The 13,770-nt window shown below is 31.3% G+C and overlaps 1 long non-coding RNA gene across 1 annotated transcript; it reads right to left on the bottom strand.

The window, feature by feature from the left end:
• Nucleotides 1-10,031: 10,031 nt before the first annotated feature.
• Nucleotides 10,032-12,633, bottom strand: LOC139873332 (uncharacterized). Its single transcript, XR_011767311.1, has 3 exons — nt 12,194-12,633; nt 10,460-11,444; nt 10,032-10,148 (listed from the first exon to the last, which is right to left on the bottom strand). It is a non-coding gene; the product is annotated as an uncharacterized lncRNA (long non-coding RNA).
• Nucleotides 12,634-13,770: the final 1,137 nt, after the last annotated feature.

Here is a 13,770-nt window from a genome sequence, read left to right as displayed (position 1 = left end):
CCGGGTCTTCCTGTGCCTCTGCCGCATTAATATTGAAAACTCTTCCGCGGCCTTATCCATTCGTGTTCTCCTGGTTCGGGCAATTTCTAATAATGTGGCCCAGTTTTCCACATTTATAACAAACTACATTGACACTACTTGCTCCGACACTACTTGCTCCGCCATTACTCGTTCCAACACCAATTGTTCATTTCGTTCTGTTAACCCCTGGTCCGTAGACCTCACACTTCGCCGCGCTATGACCATTTCTTTTACACTTGTTGCAAAATTTGGTGCACAACCCCGAGTGATACTTTTCACACCTTTGGCATAGCTGCTTCTGATTGTTGTTGTTGTTGTTATTGGTGCGGTTATTATTGTTGTTGGGATGATTGTTGTAGTTGTTGTTGTTGTTGTTGTTGTTGTTGGGCCGTTTGTTGTAGTTGCGATTGATGTTGCGATTGTTGGGATAATTGTTGCGATTATTGTTGTAATTGCTGTTGTTGTTGTATTGGTGATTCTTATCACCATTTTCCTCCCACTTTCTTTTGACTTGCTTCACATTGGCCTCTTCAGCCGTCTGTTCTTTAATTCTTTCCTCAATCTGGTTCACTAGTTTGTGAGCCATTCTACATGTCTGTTGTATGGAGGCGGGCTCGTGTGAACTTATATCTTCCTGGATTCTTTCCGGTAATCCTTTCACAAACGCGTCGATCTTCTCTTCCTCATCTTCGAACGCTCCCGGACACAATAGGCATAATTCTGTGAATCGTCTTTCATACGTGGTAATATCAAATCCTTGGGTTTGTAACCCTCTAAGTTCTGTCTTGAGCTTATTGACCTCAGTTCTGGGACGGTACTTCTTGTTCATCAAGTGCTTGAATGCTGACCACGGTAGTGCGTAAGCATCATCTTGTCCTACTTGCTCTAGATAGGTATTCCACCATGTTAACGCAGAACCTGTGAAGGTATGCATAGCATACTTCACTTTGTCCTCTTCAGTACACTTACTTATGGCAAACACAGATTCGACCTTCTCGGTCCACCGTTTCAATCCGATCGGTCCTTCGGTTCCATCAAATTTCAAAGGTTTGCAGGCAGTGAATTCTTTGTAGGTGCATCCTACACGATTTCCTGTACTGCTAGATCCAAGGTTATTGTTGGTATGTAGCGCAGCCTGTACTGCGGCAATGTTTGAAGCTAGAAAAGTACGGAATTCCTCTTCATTCATATTCACGGTGTGTCGAGTAGTCGGTGCCATTTCCTTCAAAATAGTCAAATGGAACAAGTTAATCATACAGAATATTAAGAGTAGTTAATAGTATTTCGTAGCATAATATGAACTCATTTATAAAAGCTTTTTCTTCATATTAGCGTTTTATAAGTTTAAATTCGGGTAGTACCTACCCGTTAAGTTCATACTTAGTAGCTAATATACAATTCAACTACTACAATTCTATATGAAAAACTGATTATAATAATATTTCGCGTTCAAACTTTTACACAATATTTTACAAACTTACAATACCGCTTATTTTACATAAAGCATGAAATATAGCACACAATAACTTTGATACAAGATAGTTGTGAAGATAATTCTAGCAAGTACACAAGTCGTTCAGCAAAGGCAATAAAGACACGTAATTCATACGTCCAGAAACAAGTCATGCATTCTGGTTTTACTAGGACTACTTCCCATCCTTGGTCTTGTGGAACATAACCGTTATGGCCGTTGATAAGACAGCTTGTTGTAACATCGTCAAAGGGACGAGGGTTACGTAATGACCAACAGTCTTGTAATAACCTAAAAACCTCATTTCTTACCCCAATTACCGACTCCGTCACTTGTGGGAACGTTTTGTTTAATAGTTATAGCCCGATGTTCTTTTTCTCACTTTGGTGAGAAGCGAACATTACTAACCCGTAAGCATAACATGCTTCTTTATGTTGCATGTTAGCCACTTTTTCTAAATCACGAAGTCCTATATTCGAATATATTGAGTCAAAATAATTTCTTAACCCGTTGCGTAAAAAAGCATTTGGGTTCCCCGCAATATATGCGTCAAAGTAAACACATCGTAACTTATGAATTTCCCAATGTGATATCCCCCATCTTTCGAACGAAAGCCTTTTATAAACTAAGGCATTCTTGGAACGTTCTTCGAATGTCTTACAAATTGATCTCGCCTTAAATAGTTGTGCCGAGGAATTCTGACAGACTCTAGACAAAATTTCATCAATCATGTCTCCGGGTAGGTCTCTTAAAATATTGGGTTGTCTATCCATTTTGTGTTTTTATACTGTAAAATAGACAAGAGTTAGATTCAAAAAAAAAAAATACTTATTAATACAAGCAATTTTTACATATAACATAAAGCATAAGCACACTATATTACATATATTACACCACACGAATACAACTATCTTATTCCGACTCGCTCGTTTCTTCTTCTTCGGTTTTGGTTCGTTTTGCCAAGTTTCTAGGGATATATGATGTTCCCCTAATACGAGCCATCGTTTTCCACATTGGTTTAGAAAAACCTGGTGGTTTAGAGGTTCCCGGGTCATTGTTACAACTTAAGGACTTCGGGGGTTGACGATACATATAAAGTTCATCGGGGTTGGAATTAGATTTCTCTATTTTTATGCCCTTTCCCTTATTATTTTCTTTTGCCTTTTTAAATTCAGTTGGGGTAATTTCTATAACATCATCGGAATCCTTGTCGGGATCCGATTCATCGGAGAATTGGTAATCGTCCCAATACTTTGCTTCCTTGGCGGAAACACCATTGACCATAATTAACTTTGGTCGGTTGGTTGAGGATTTTCTTTTACTTAACCGTTTTATTATTTCCCCCACTGGTTCTATTTCTTCTTCCGGTTCCGATTCTTCTTCCGGTTCCGATTCTTCTTCCGGTTCCGACTCTTCTTCCGGTTCCTCTTCGGGAATTTGTGAATCAGTCCACGAATCATTCCAATTTATATTTTACTCTTCATTATTATTAGGTGAGTCAATGGGACTTGTTCTAGAGGTAGACATCTATCACATAATATCAAACACGTTAAGAGATTAATATATCACATAATAATCACATGTTAAAAATATATAGTTTCCAACAAAAATGTTAAGCAATCATTTTTAAAGAAAACACGGTCGAAGTCCAGACTCACTAATGCATCCTAACAAACTCGATAAGACACACTAATGCAAATTTTCTGGTTCTCTAAGACCAACGCTCGGATACCAACTGAAATGTCCCGTTCTTATTGATTAAAAACGTTCCATATTAATTGATTTCGTTGCGAGGTTTTGACCTCTATATGAGACGTTTTTCAAAGACTGCATTCATTTTAAAACAAACCATAACCTTTATTTCATCAATAAAGGTTTAAAAAGCTTTACGTATATTATAAAATAATGATAATCTAAAATATTCTGTTTACACACGACCATTACATAATGGTTTACAATACAAATATGTTACAACGAAATAAGTTTCTTGAATGCAGTTTTTACACAATATCATACAAGCATGGACTCCAAATCTCGTCCTTATCTAAGTATGCGACAGCGGAAGCTCTTAATAATCACCTGAGAATAAACATGCTTAAAACGTCAACAAAAATGTTGGTGAGTTATAGGTTTAACCTATATATATCAAATCGTAACAATAGACCACAAGATTTCATATTTCAATACACATCCCATACATAGAGATAAAAATCATTCATATGGTGAACACCTGGTAACCGACATTAACAAGATGCATATATAAGAATATCCCCATCATTCTGGGACACCCTTCGGATATGATATAAATTTCGAAGTACTAAAGCATCCGGTACTTTGGATGGGGCTTGTTGGGCCCAATAGATCTATCTTTAGGATTCGCGTCAATTAGGGTGTCTGTTCCCTAATTCTTAGATTACCAGACTTAATAATAAGGGGCATATTCGATTTCGATAATTCAACCATAGAATGTAGTTTCACGTACTTGTGTCTATTTTGTAAATCATTTATAAAACCTGCATGTATTCTCATCCCAAAAATATTAGATTTTAAAAGTGGGACTATAACTCACTTTCACCAAATATCACTTCGTGGAGAATTTGACTTGGCCACGGGTTGATTCACGAACCTATAACAATATATACATATATCAAAATATGATCGAAATATATTTACAACACTTTTAATACATTTTGATGTTTTAAGTTTATTAAGTCAGCTGTCCTAGTTAGTAACCTACAACTCGTTGTCCACAGTTAGATGTACAGAAATAAATCGATAAATATTATCTTGAATCAATCCACGAACCCGTGTATACGTATCTCAGTATTGATCACAACTCAAACTATATATATTTTGGAATCAACCTCAACCCTGTATAGCTAACTCCAACATTCACATATAGAGTGTCTATGGTTGTTCCGAAATATATATAGATGTGTCAACATGATAGGTCGAAACATTGTATACGTGTCTATGGTATCTCAAGATTACATAATATACAATACAAGTTGATTAAGTTATGGTTGGAATTAGATTTGTTACCAATTTTCACGTAGCTAAAATGAAAAAAATTATCCAATCTTGTTTTACCCATAACTTCTTTATTTTAAATCCGTTTTGAGTGAATCAAATTGCTATGGTTTCATATTGAACTCTATTTTATGAATCTAAATAGAAAAAGTATAGGTTTATAGTCGGAAAAATAAGTTACAAGTCATTTTTTAAAGGTAGTCATTTCAGTCGAAAGAACGACGTCTAGATGACCATTTTAGAAAACATACTTCCACTTTGAGTTTAACCATAATTTTTGGATATAGTTTCATGTTCATAATAAAAATTATTTTCCCAGAATAACATCTTATAAATCAAAGTTTATCATAGTTTTTAATTAACTAACCCAAAACAGCCCACGGTGTTACTACGACGGCGTAAATCCGGTTTTACGGTGTTTTTCGTGTTTCCAGGCTTTAAATCATTATGTTAGCATATCATATAGATATAGAACATGTATTTAGTTTATTTTAAAAGTCAAGTTAGAAGGATTAACTTTTATTTGCTAACAAGTTTAGAATTAACTAAACTATGTTCTAGTGATTACAAGTTTAAACCTTCGAATAAGATAGCTTTATATGTATGAATCAAATGATGTTATGAATATCATTACTACCTTAAGTTCCTTGGATAAACCTACTGGAAAAGAGAAAAATGGATCTAGCTTCAACGGATCCTTGGATGGCTCGAAGTTCTTGAAGCAGAATCATGACACGAAAACAAGTTCAAGTAAGATCATCACTTGAAATAAGATTGTTATAGTTATAGATATTGAACCAAAGTTTGAATATGATTATTACCTTGTATTAGAATGATAACCTACTATAAGAAACAAAGATTTCTTGAGGTTGGATGATCACCTTACAAGATTGGAAGTGAGCTAGCAAACTTGAAAGTATTCTTGATTTTATGAAACTAGAACTTGTAGAATTTATGAAGAACACTTAGAACTTGAAGATAGAACTTGAGAGAGATCAATTAGATGAAGAAAATTGAAGAATGAAAGTGTTTGTAGGTGTTTTTAGTCGTTGGTGTATGGATTAGATATAAAGGATATGTAATTTTGTTTTCATGTAAATAAGTCATGAATGATTACTCATATTTTTGTAATTTTATGAGATATTTCATGCTAGTTGCCAAATGATGGTTCCCACATATGTTAGGTGACTCACATGGGCTGCTAAGAGCTGATCATTGGAGTGTATATACCAATAGTACATACATCTAAAAGCTGTGTATTGTACGAGTACGAATACGGGTGCATACGAGTAGAATTGTTGATGAAACTGAACGAGGATGTAATTGTAAGCATTTTTGTTAAGTAGAAGTATTTTGATAAGTGTCTTGAAGTCTTTAAAAAGTGTATGAATACATATTAAAACACTACATGTATAAACATTTTAACTGAGTCGTTAAGTCATCGTTAGTCGTTACATGTAAGTGTTGTTTTGAAACCTTTAGGTTAACGATCTTGTTAAATGTTGTTAACCCAATGTTTATAATATCAAATGAGATTTTAAATTATTATATTATCATGATATTATGATGTATGAATATCTCTTAATATGATATATATACATTAAATGTCGTTACAACGATAATCGTTACATATATGTCTCGTTTCAAAATCATTAAGTTAGTAGTCTTGTTTTTACATATGTAGTTCACTGTTAATATACTTAATGATATGTTTACTTATCATAATATCATGTTAACTATATATGTATCCATATATATGTCATCATATAGTTTTTACAAGTTTTAACGTTCGTGAATCACCGGTCAACTTGGGTGGTGAATTGTCTATATGAAACCTATTTCAATTAATCAAGTCTTAACAAGTTTGATTGCTTAACATGTTGGAAACACTTAATCATGTAAATAACAATTTCATTTAATATATAAATAAACATGGAAAAGTTCGGGTCACTACAGATATGATATGTCAAAACATTGTATTCGTGTCTATGGTATCCCAAGGTTACATAATATATGTTAGAATACATGTATAATACAATATAAGTTAGTTAAGTTATGGTTAGTCTAGATTTGTTACAAAATTTTCGTAGCTAAAACTAGCAAATTTATCCAATTTTGTTTTACCCGTCATTTCTTCGTTCAAATCCGTTTTGAGTGATTCAATTTGCTATGGTTTCATAATGAACTAAAATTTATGAAACTAAACAGAAAAAGTATAAGTTTATAGTCGTAAATACAGGTTACAAGTCATTTTTTTAAAGAGGTAGTCATTTCCGTCGAAAAAATGACATATTGATGACCATATTGAAAAACATACTTCAACTTTGTGTTTAACCATAATTTTTGGATATAGTATCATATTCATATGAAATATTATTTTTCCAGAAAACAAACTTCCAATTCAAAGATTAAGATAGTTTTTATTTTTCTAACCCAAAACAGCCCCCGGTTTCACTACGACGGCGTATGTCCGGTTTTTCGGTGTTTTTCATATTTCCAGGTTTTAAATCATTAAGTTAGCATATCATATAGATATAGAACATGTGTTTAGTTGATTTTAAAAGTCAAGTTAGAATGATTAACTTTGTTTGCGAACAAGTTTAGAATTAACTAAACTATGTTCTAGTGATTACATGTTCAAATCTTCGAATAAGATAGTTTTATATATATGAATCGAATGATGTTATGAACATCATTACTACCTCAAGTGTAGTAGGTAAACCTACTGGAAATGATAAAAAATAAACTTGAACTTCAAAGGATCTTCGATGGCTTGAAAGTTCTTGAAGTAGAATCATGACATCAACAAAAGTTCGAATAAGAATTTCTGTCTTGATTTAAGATAGTTATGTTTATAAGAATTGAACCAAAGATTAAATAAGTTTATTACCTTGATTATGAGATGGAAAGCTACTGGAATTTAAGTAAAATTATTGATCCTAAAGAGTTGTTGGATTGGATTAAAAGTAGGAAGCAAACTCTTTGAAGTTGGAAGACTATCTTGATATGTTCTTGATCAAGCCTTGTTATGATGTTTATAGCTTAGTTTAGGTGATCAAAACTTGCTGAATTGATGGAGGTTTTTGTGTTCTTTAATGAGTAGGATATTAGAGAGAGATTAGAGCTATCAAAGTTGAAATGAAATGGATGTGTGTGTGTGTGCAAATTCACGTGAAGGATGGATGGATATATACAAAATTTAGTTTGTAATTTAGCTTAATAATTGGCATAAGAGGTTAAGAGTTGTTTAAAGATGTTTCCCACTTGTTAAATGGCTGATCCTAGGGTTGCTAATGAGGTGATTTGATGTGTATATACCAATAGTAAATACATCTAGAAGCTGTGTATTGTACGAGTACGAATACGGGTGCATACGAGTAGAATTGTTGATGAAAACGAATGAGGACGTAATTGTAAGCATTTTTGTTAAGTAGAAGTACTTTGATATATGTCCTTAAGGCTTTCAAAAGTGTACTAATACATCTTAAAACACTACATGTATATACATTTTAACGGAGTCGTTAAGTCATCGTTAGTCGTTACATGTAAGTGTTGTTTTGAAACCTTTAAGTTAACGATCTCATTTAATGTTGTAAATCCATTGTTTATTATATCTAATGAGATGTTAAATTATTATATTATCATGATAACATGATGTATGAATATATCTTAATATGATATATATACATTAAAATGTCGTTACAACGATAATCGTTACATATATGTCTCGTTTCGAAAACCTTAAGTTAGTAGTCTTGTTTTTACATATGTAGTTCATTGTTAACACACTTAATGATATATTTAATTATCATTTTATCATGTTAAACATAGTGTATAAATATCTAAATATGATTCATATGTATTTAGTAAGACCTTGTTATAACGATAATCGTTATATATATCGTTTCGTGTTTCTTAAGTTAGTAATCTCATTTTTATGTATATAATTCATTGTTAATATACCTAGTGAGATACTTACTTATCATAATATCATGTTAACTAAATATATATATCTCTATATATATATCATCTTATAGTTTTTACAAGTTTTAACGTTCGTGAATCGCCGGTCAACTTGGGTGGTAAATTGTCTACATGAAACACATTTCAATTAATCAAGTCTTAACAAATTTGATTGCTTAACATGTTGGAAACATTTAATCATGTAAATATCAATTTCATTTAATATATATAAACATGGAAAAGTTCGGGTCACTACAAGTTAGTGGTGCGGGAGCTTAATTTACTTAGTCTTGACTTGTATTCGCTTTATTGTGTTCTAAGCAATCAAGGTGTAATGTGTATCAACCGATCATCTATTCCGCATTTTGATGACCGTGATTCATTAGATTATAAATCATAAAAGAATACATAGAAAATTACAAGACTCTCTTTAATTTTATGCTTAATATTTTAATTGGCTCAAACTGCATATTTAAGAAAAGATTGTATTCCCCCATTTACAATACTGCATGTTGTTAATACAGGACCAACAATAGTCTTTCTTTTTAATCTACTTATTTATTTAGGGTTTTTTCTTAATTAAAAGTTCATCATCTACTAGAAAATTATCAGAAGGACCACTCACATAACATTGATAAATCACAGTGAGTACCGATACAAAAAATACAGAAACACCGCGTGAAGTTTGGGGTAAAACATAGGGACCATCCAAGTAATTTTTTGGAGACAAAATTACAAAAGTACATGTGTTTTCTTGACACATGTTAGTACTTAGTGTTTGACATGGACGGGCATTTGACAGAGGGACTATCCACGTAATATTAGTAAATCACAGTGACCTTTAAGTAAAAAAGATATAGAGACTCCGTGTGAAATTTGGAGTAAAATAAAGGAACCACCTAAGCAATTTTTTTTATTCATCATATAATGAGTACTATAACTATAATAAACTATACACAGATGTATAATTGGCAGTACCCAACTTATATAATGAATTTAATTAATTATATTACATTGTTTTGTTAAAAATCTAAACAACTCGCAACATATAAAATAGGAGTAAATGGTATATATTGCTAGTTAATGTTAAACGTATCCTATTAGTAAATGGCCTTTGACCATTTGTCATATTACACCCTTTAAGTTTGCCTAACTTGACAATTTATACCTTAACTAAATATAAAGTTATTTGATGAAATTAACTGTAGTAACTATTATATAAACTAGTTTAATACCGCGAATTCGCGAGATTAATTAAAAACTTTTTCTTAATTCATACGTTAAAGTCATACTCTCTATTTTTTTTCTGCACCATTCACACGTTCACCATTCAACCACATTCACACTTTTCTTCAGTAATTAACAATGTTAATATATTTCTAACTGAAAGACCAGCCAAAGGAAAATGTTTATGGGACGTGTGTGTATATATATATATATATATATATATATATATATATATATATATATATATATATATATAAACATTAAACATAGTAAATAATACAAGTTACTGAAAGAAAAAAAAAATTCAACAACTTGAAAGCTTTTAATTAACGTACCATAAATATATGTAATGTAGAATCAATGGATAAAGTAGTCACGGACTATGCTATAATGCACCCCAAAAAGAGAAGAGCTCCTTCTCAATGCCATTCGTAACCTTAAATATAAATAGTGATATGGTTAAATTACTCAATAATAGCATTCATCAAAGTTCAAATAAAACAAGGACTCGATACACTCGTTACCCAATAGTATGAATATTAACAATTACTCGTATATAAAAGATCATGAGTTACCATTGTATGAATATTTATGAAGAAAACAAATGAAAAACGGAACGTGCAGCTGAGTATAACAACTTGTTATTCGCTGCCAGGTCAGAAAAAAAAAATGACCTACAGATTTCACCATTGGTTCTACCATATGACAGTATTTAGACTACAATGAGAAATGAGCTGCATAACATACCATTCGTATTTGACAGTTCCAAAAGTTTCTTCACATTGGTTAATTAATTTATCTGAGACTTGATATAAGAACTTTCCAAGCTAACACAAACTTTTAAGCTAACACAAGTATGTCCCACTTGATCTTCACACTCATCCACATATCAACACGTTATAGATATTTTCCTATGAAGCTTTTCTCATTCTCTGCATTCAACATATCTCATAATAGATTAAGCATTGAGGACCGTTATTTTCCAAGATTTACTCTTCATAAAAATTAGACCATTATCATAGTAACACACAATGATCTAACAAAGTTCAATTTTCTCAACCAATGAGACCAAATGCCCCAATAAGTAAAAGTTGCAATTAATTTATCAAAACTTCAAAATGAAAGTTTTGATTAATCTACTACCAAGTCAAACACATATTCTTGTGCGATATGTTACTTGAAGCATTCATATTGAAGAGTTTACGACAAATGACAGATTATATAAAAAAATCAGCATCAATTAAAAAAACACCACCACCACTAATATCAAGATTAGCTTTTGATTAGAAGATCCGTTTTTAAAAAAAATACTACCATTAAAGTTGCAAGATAGACAAAGTTAAGATCTAAAAATGAGAGAGTATCAACCACACCCGATTACTACCTCCCACCAAATATTTATCTTTTCTTCGTTAGACAATATGAGTATTCTGTATTGTTAACAAATCTACAAAAAGATAAGAAAACACAAATTATACTCCTCAAATATTCCACATAATAAGTTAATGCTAAAAGCTAATGTTAGTAACTTGGCTTTATCACCAAACACCTATATATCCAACGACCACCATGAATGAAGGTTCTAGATCAAGCTATTGAATGTAATCAACTCTACGAACCAATTTTAGAGGCTTTGACACATATGTAATCAAGTCACTCACTTACAAAACGAATTGTCCGTCTAGTATCGTTGATTGAGATGTTCTAGCTCCTGGTAACGTTGACACGATTCCTACAAGTAAAGGTAACCTTATATATACAGATACATAAAATAATAATCTATGACGTCACTACTAAGCAATCTGTTTTACAATTTTAACTATATAAAGAAAAGAGAATTACGTATATGATCTGATAACATGTAAAACGCAATCATCAAACCTGATCATATGATAATATATAAAATGCATCGATTAATATCACAAACTTGATAAGCTATAAAACGAATTTGATGCTACCCGCGATAAGCATTCGATATATATATATATATATATATATATATATATATATATATATATATATATATATATATATATATATATATATATATATATATATATATATACTCCCTTCACAGTCTGTAAAAATATATCCATACTTTATTTTCCGATATGAAGAACCTAATTTGAGAGTAAAATATGTGTTTCCAGTTTCTTACAAGAGGCACTACTGTTGGTGCTTCATTAATAATAAAATCATCATCACCAATAGGGAATGATTTCAAAACATGTGATCTGGAAAATGTAAAAAGGTATGAATTTGTGAATAATCGGATATTTTCATCAATGGTAACGACCTGAGATAGTAAGAAAGAATTCAATTTTGAACAAATATCGCAATAATAACAACTATTGACAACGTCGATGCAGTACATTGAGATGGTTACTGGAAAACATATTAAAACTGTTCTTGTCAATTACAAGCCTTAAACAACATAATCAGGTATAACTCTAAAGAAAAAGAAGAATAAATAAAACTTACATGGATCCAATCTCCACTGAATACCTGTAATTAGATGGACTGAATAGTAAAACCCATATTGGTGATACAATCATCACTTTCAAACATCAGTTTCAGCAATCTACACATCTATGTATGTGACTGTGTGTTCATGAAACAGTTATCTAATAGAAGTGAATATGAAGCGAGTATCTGGCGGTTATAGGAAGGTTTTTTTTTTTAAAGTGAAAGTATTGATGGAAAAGGTTACATGTTATAGGGATTGTAAGTTGGTTATTGATTTGGAGGTGCATAAAAGTGAATTTGGGTATGTTGTTGATAATGGAGAAAAAAACTCTAATCTGAAACCCATGAGATGTTTAAGAATTAAAAATTTCAAAAACACTTGATCACTTTGGTGAACGGTTATTGTGTAGAGATAGAGAAGAGAGTTGCTACAACTTCTTCCAAAAGAAACTGACGTGATTTAAATTTAAAGAGCTACGCACTTGGTTGATGGAAGGGCATATTTGTATCTTTATATCTTTCTTATTATGAAAGAGATAAATCTTAATTAAGATAAATTATAGTCGTTAGATCTTGATCAAAAAACTTATCCAATGGCTGAGATCATCTCCTGAAAGGTATATTTTTAACATCTTAATTAATTATGATTGTGCTTTAATATATAGAGGAGAAGGAGATATTAGGGTTGTGGTCTTTTCACGTATCTTGTCAAATCAATTATTTCTCTTTTCTCTTATTACATCAAGAACACCATAATTCAAGAGAAGAATCCATTCATCGATTATTGACATCAATACTGAAATTAATTAATCCTAATCTTAATTAATTATGACCGTGCTTTAATATATAGAGGAGAAGGAGATATTAGGGTTGTGGTCTTTTCACGTATCTTGTCAAATCAATTATTTCTCTTTTCTCTTATTACATCAAGAACACCATAATTCAAGAGAAGAATCCATCCATCGATTATTGACATCAATACTGAAATTAATTAATCCTAATGACCGCATCATCAAACTCTAAATCGATTTTTCTATCATCAAGTAAGTTTTATTTTAATGATTATATTATTAATTTGTGATTACATAATTGATCCTATTATAATTATGATAAATTAATTAATATGTGGTATCATGAGCAATTGATAACATGTAATCCAGAGATTAAGTTTTGGGTTTTATTCATTAATTATATTCACAACCGCATCAGTCTTGATGTGAATATTAAAATTATGTTACTTTACGGATGTAATGGATTGTATGAATAATGCTTGTTATTAATAAATTCAATTTCTATTAATTAATGGTTGTTGAAAAATCATTAATTAAAATATGATGATATGCAAATTGGATAGTTGTCCATTATATTCGTTTGACTAATAATGGATTTTTTAATTTTAAATCCGTTTGACTGTTGATGATGAAATACATATAATACTCTCTCTCCGTTCTAAAAAGATTATTTGATTTGCCTTTTCTTTAGATTTAAAAGATATGTGCAGATTATCAATTTTGCCTTTAATTTAATTGATTAAGAATTTTTTAAATTGTTAATGAGTTGCCATATTTAATTGTATAATTTAATAATAGAGG

Source organism: Rutidosis leptorrhynchoides, chromosome 10 (genome assembly GCF_046630445.1).
Source record: "Rutidosis leptorrhynchoides isolate AG116_Rl617_1_P2 chromosome 10, CSIRO_AGI_Rlap_v1, whole genome shotgun sequence".
Taxonomy (NCBI): Eukaryota; Viridiplantae; Streptophyta; class Magnoliopsida; order Asterales; family Asteraceae; genus Rutidosis; species Rutidosis leptorrhynchoides.
Note: the sequence above shows the minus strand (reverse complement) of the source record. Positions and strands in the feature narration are given on the sequence as shown.